Source organism: Moschus berezovskii, chromosome 1 (assembly GCF_049115385.1).
Source record: "Moschus berezovskii isolate FMDL1 chromosome 1, NW_MosBer_1.0, whole genome shotgun sequence".
NCBI classification, from domain to species: Eukaryota; Metazoa; Chordata; class Mammalia; order Artiodactyla; family Moschidae; genus Moschus; species Moschus berezovskii.
Window position 1 is genome coordinate 104485861 of NC_142460.1, and position 6185 is coordinate 104492045.

The following is a 6185-nucleotide window of genomic DNA, read 5'->3' on the forward strand; positions in this document are numbered from 1 at the left end:
CACCTTCACTCTGAGGATGAATCCTATAGAATGGGTACACAGAAGAACAAGGAACCTAGATGAGTGGTAACCAAACTAGAGCTGGGTGCAGGAGGATTGAGCAGCTGTCCCCCTACAGCTGCCATATATGGAAGACCCACTTCCTTCTCTCTTTACTGCCAGTTTTTTTGTGTGTGTACTTTCCATTGCACCTGAATAACATATCTGAGATGCTTTTGAACTGTGGTGCTGGAGGAGACTCTTGGGAGTCCCTTGGACTGCAAGGAGATCCAACCAGTCCATTCTAAAGGAGATCAATCCTGGGTGTTCATTGGAAGGACTGATGCTAAAGCTGAAACTCCAATACTTTGGCCACCTCATGTGACGAGTTGACTCACTGGAAAAGACTCTGATGCTGGGAAGGATTGGGGGCGGAAGGAGACGGGGACGACAGAGAATGAGATGGCTGGATGGCATCACCGACTCGATGGACATGAGTTTGAGTGAACTCCGGGAGTTGGTGATGGACAGGGAGGCCTGGCGTGCTGTGATTCATGAGGTCACAAAGAGTCAGACACGACTGAGCGACTGAACTGAACTGAGTATGTTAAGGTTAGCATGGAATACAAATACTTTGAGATCCAGGGATCCAAAAAATCACCAAAAGCTATATGTTTATGGGTAAAAAAGTTTACTAATGATTATAACTTCTGGACAGTTTATTAATATTAATTCATTAAACAAAAGTACTGAGTGCCCACTATATGCCAAGGACTCTGCTGGGTTCCAAAGATGAAAATGGGAAAACTGCTTTTACCGTCAAGGAATAATAGTGATAATTTCTCACATTTGTATTTTCTCACAGCTGTTGAAAGGTCAGCAGGGTCTGCACCCGAGGGCCTGATTACTTGGTGATTTGCTTACGGTCACTTGACAAAAGATAGCACCAAGACAAGAACCCAAGTCCCTTGCCTCCCAGAATGTTTCATTCTAGTACATTGTGCCCCATGTCTGGCTTCCGATATATTGTATGTGATTTTATTTATCACAACTGCAAGAATCAAGCGAGGCACATGTAATTAATGCCAGTTGCCACTGCAGTCCTTATGTGGTAAGTAGACTAGAAATACTTCCCATTTCACTGGCAGTAGAGGTGACTTTGCTGAAAGGCAGATGTATAGTTCATGGCAAGACAGGACTAACAACTACCATTTATTAGACATCTGCTACAGGCCAAAAGCATTCCCCTCTCCTTTTCACAACCATATTGCCAAGTTGGGTATTATGAAATACCTTCATTTTACAGATATTAATACTTGCCATTTATTCAATACCTAATATGAGCCAGCTTTTTAATGCTTTACATATGTTTTAATGATTTTTATAACAATCTAACAGGATAGATACTATCTGTTCCATTTTGAACTGTGCAAACTGAAACTCAGAGAAGCTGTAAAGTTCTCATGGATAGTGTATGACGTAACAAGGGTTGGAACTGAAGCCTGATTGAGTCAAAACCCCACAACTTTTCACTGTTACACATTCCTTCTTTTTGGAACTCCTTTCAGACTTGGGGACTCGTTCTTTCTTCCAAACATGGCTGTCTCTCTGGAGATACAAATAAGGATTGTATAACCAAGGTAATTATGACAAGACTCTGGTCTGTGAGAAGGTAAAAAGACAGTTAAAGTTGGAGAGTTATCTGTGGACATTGGTTCCAGCTCTGCCTACCTGCAGTGTTCCGAGTGCTGACTACAACATGTAGAATGTGCAGCTTAACTCAAACTCAGCATGTTTTGTTCTTATAGGCCATGTTTCCTCAATCTTCGTTAGTCTGCTCTCTCCATTAAGGCTCAAATTAAGTCTTTCATGCCATGAAACAATCAAATACCATTTGTGGACCTGCAAATATTCCCAACGTTGCTTCCAGATGGTACAGAGGGCTGGCAGAACTCCTACCCTTGCCTCAGGATGAAAGACCTCCCATGTCACAGATGCCATCATCAGCTTCTCAGAAGTACTAAAAGTGTGGCCTCTGAGCCCATGTGTAGAGCAGACCTTGCCCATGGTGAGGGCAAGAGATGAATTCCCCCATGGATTATGGTCACTCAACATGAGGGAGAAGGAAGGCCTGGATCCCTGGTCTTCATTCCCTTCAGGCACAAACAGAACTCAGTCTTCCTGGGTGAAACTGTGGGTGGGAGAGCAAAGAGATTTTGTCAGGGGAGTGATACCAGATGGATTACTTCAGATCATACTTACTCTCCCACAACTAGGTAACACAGCCAGGAAAGAGAAGTCCCTTGAAAACTGTGAATCAAGTCTTAGACAATGGAAAAGTTTCAGTTCTGCCACAGACTCTGCAGGGATCTTGACATTCACTGGAGTCAGGACTTTTGACCTACTGGAACTTGGAGAGTGGGTGTTTGGAAACAGGCTCCAGTTGATTACAGCCCCAACATCTAACAGTCACGGAGGCTCTGGAGGTGGCAGCTTAATCACAGACCCTGTAAATCGGGCCTCGATTCATAGGCTCAATCATAATTTCCACTTGAGATAATTATGCTCCATGCCTTGGTCATGGTGGCAATTGATGCTTGTACAAATTAGTCCTCAAATTGTGCAGCCAGCAGAGATGGCAACAATTACCTCCCATCTGAAATATAGTATACTGACTAAAGAGGTTAGGTGTTCTGAAAAGTGTCCCAATCAAGGCCTTTTAAAAGTCATGACTGTGTGACCTTGCACAAGGAATTCCAAATTCTGAGGACTGAAACTCTAGGAAAGATTAGTGGGTGATTGGAGTTAATGGTTAGCTACAATCCACACCCATGACCCATCCTACCAGTCGACTGCAGACCCTGCCCATTTCCCAGGCTGGTCGCCACTGATAACAGTTCATTCCGTCCATTCTGTTCCGTCGCTCAGTCGTGTCCGACTCTTTGCGACCCCGTGGACTGTAGCCTACCAGGCTTCTCCGTCCATGGAATTCTCCAGGCAAGAATACTGGAGTGGGTTACCATTTCCTTCTCCAGGGGATCTTCCCGACCCAGGGATCGAACCCGGGTCTCCCGCATTGGAGGCAGACGCTTTAACCTCTGAGCCCGATAACAATAGCAGTCAACAATTAAGCCTTATCTATCAGGCATGGTGCTAAGATGATAACCGAGATGATAACCAAATTGGCTCCCTGTCTACTCCGGTACCCTCTCAACAACCAGTCCAAGGCAGACTGGACGAAATTTTTCTTCCTGAAGCAATTCAACAAAGGGAGACTCAGCCTCCTGCTGATCACTCTCCTGGGCATCCTGGCCTTCATGCTCATCAAGGCAGGATACTACTGACAGACCTCGGCCACCTCCTCATCATCTCTGCTGAATTATTCTCCTGCTAAGTGGCTAACGAACCAATCATTTTTAAATCATACCAGAACTTTTAAGAAGATATGCAAACACACCATCTTCACCATTCACCATTAAGAAAACTCACCACTTCAATCAAAGCCCCCCACTTACCCACTCCCCGGCCCCCCAGGACTGAGCATGCTTGCTTGGAGAACCTGTGTCCCTAGAGCTCTGGGCTGGGGTAGGGAGTGCGCTGCGTGATCCCACGTTCCCAGAACCTGCTCAGTGACTCCTCCTCTCCAGGGACATGGGGCTCACCAGCCCCACCTTCAGGCAGCACCCCCTGAAGCCTTCCAGAGTCCGCCACACCCAGGTTTCCAGGTCTCAGTCCAGAGAGATGAGGCAAGATCTCCCAGACCCCTCAGGATTTGGGGCACTAGAACTGGGGTGTGGGGATCCCTGTCCCTGAGTTGGGGACCTGAAGACTGACCTCCAGAAGGCATTCCTCCTTTTTCACCAGTCTCCGTCCTATCTCATGCTTGGCTGGTGATGGTCAGTTGTAACGTCCACGTGGGGTAAATCCTCAGACTCCTGGAAGGCAGCTGCCAGGTTGGTGCAAGAATCACCTGTCATTCATAGGCTGTGTGTGTCTTACAAAGCCACTGGCCTGTTTCACTTCTGTTGTGACAGTACTCAGACAATACCCACCCTCGAGCAGGACTTGCACATGGCAAGTCAGTGGCTCTTTAAGGATGAATCTTGTTCCTGTATCACGAGGCAAGTAAGCATCCCCTTGGCTTCCCTTGTGGCTCAGCTGGTAAAGAATCTGCCTGCAATGCCAGAGACCTGGGTTTGATCCCTGGGTTGGGAAGGTCCCCGGGAGAAGGGAATGGCTACCCACTCCAGTATTCTGGCCTGGAGAATTCTATGGACTGTATAGTCCATGGGGTCGCAAAGAGTCGGACATGACTGAGCGACTTTTTGCTTTCACTTCACTTCTACACAACAGCCCCATGAGGCAGATTCTGCATTGGCTGTCATTGCGACACTGGAGGCAGACCACAAGGAAAGCATAATTCTTTTCATTCTGTCAGTGCACAAGTTAAACGACTTGCCCATGGTCATGACATAACTTGAGAGCTGTGAATCCAGAACTTGAACCTGAATCTCCTGGTTCTTGCTGTTATTCCACCCTGCTGGTCTGCAGAAGGTTCTCAGGGAGCACCCAAGCTCCCTTTGGGAAAATGGGGCTGAGGGAGTAGAAAGAAACCCTCTGGGCCTGCTCCTTTATACCATTCCCTAGAGCACCCAGAGTAGAGTCAGCGAGGAACAGGAGGATCAAATTGGCTTCTCTGACTGCAGGGTTACCAGAAGGGACCCAGACTGGGAGGGGAGCCCATTTGGAGGAATGCCAGCTCTGGGCAGCGGCACTGTGGTTCCTGCAGTGGGGGGCCTGGTACCCAAGATGCAGAGGGGTGTCAGCACAGTGAGGGACAGCCATGAGGGCAGAGAGGTCTCCTACAATGGCAAGTCCCTGGCCCCCAGAGAAGACAGATCTGCTTTTCACCCCACTCTGCCATGCGCTCCTGTCTGCCTTCAGCTGAGTACCTCATTCTCTGAGCTTTGGTTTCCTCATCTTTCAAACAGAGATAAAGCTTCCTACTTCAAAACACCATGAAGCCTGAAGGAGGGGATTACCAGGCACTTCGCACAAGACCTGCCACATGGGAACTAGTGTTATTATAAACCGTGTTCACTCATGCAACAAACACTTATCTTCTGTACATACATCCTGGTGGTGAGATTACAGCAGAGAATAACAGACAAAAATCCTTGTCATCTAGAGCTTTCAGATCACTCTGAGGAGATAGACAATAAGGAAGTATAATACAGAGCATGGTGGATGGAAGTCTATGTTGGAGGGAGAAACAAAGCAGGAAAGGGGGGTGTGCAATTTTAAATAGCCTTCTCAGGGAAAGGCTCACCACTGAGACATTTGAGTCAAAACTGAAGGTGAGAAGCAGGAAGCCCACAAGCTGTCTGAGTGGGGGGACCCAGGAGGAGGGGGTGCCAGCAGATGGAACAATGAGTGTGAAGGCCAAGGGTGGAAGCAGGCCAGGCGGTTTCTGAGAAGTAGCTCCTACAAGCAGAGTGAGAGGTGGGGGAGGGCCGAGAAGGAGTGTTCCTTCTCCTCAAGGAGCTGGCAGGAGGACCTAAAACAATGAATAAACACAGAGCTGCACCCAAGAGTTACCGTTGGAGCTCAGCAGAGGAAGAAACCACAGCAGCCTGAGGCAGCAGGGCCTTCCTCTGGGCCCAGAAGGGGAAGGAAAGAGAAAATTTTCCTTATATGTAGCATTTGTGTTTCTAATTACAAGTGCTTGTAGTGGAAAATTTGGAGAGTTCCATAAAAATATAAAGAAGAAAATGGATTCTCTAGAATACTGGCACCCAGAGGCAACCACAGTTAACAGTGCAGTATGGTTTTATATCTATCTCTAGTGTATTTAGTTTTCACCTGCCAAGGGTAGATATGATTTGTTGCTGCTGCTAAGTCACTTCAGTCGTGTCCGACTCTGTGTGACCCCATAGACGGCAGCCCAACAGGCTCCCCTCTCCCTGGGATTCTCCAGGCAAGAACACTGGAGTGGGTTGCCATTTCCTTCTCCAATGCATGAAAGTGAAAATGAAGTTGCTCAGTCATGTCTGACTCAGTGATCCCATGGACTGCAGCCTACCAGGCTCCTCCATCCATGGGATTTTCCAGGCAAGAGTACTGGAGTGGGTTGCCATTATCTTTTCTGGATTAAATCCTCTACCTCTATGCAAATCACTAGCAATTAGTTCCCTTCCTCCATGTTT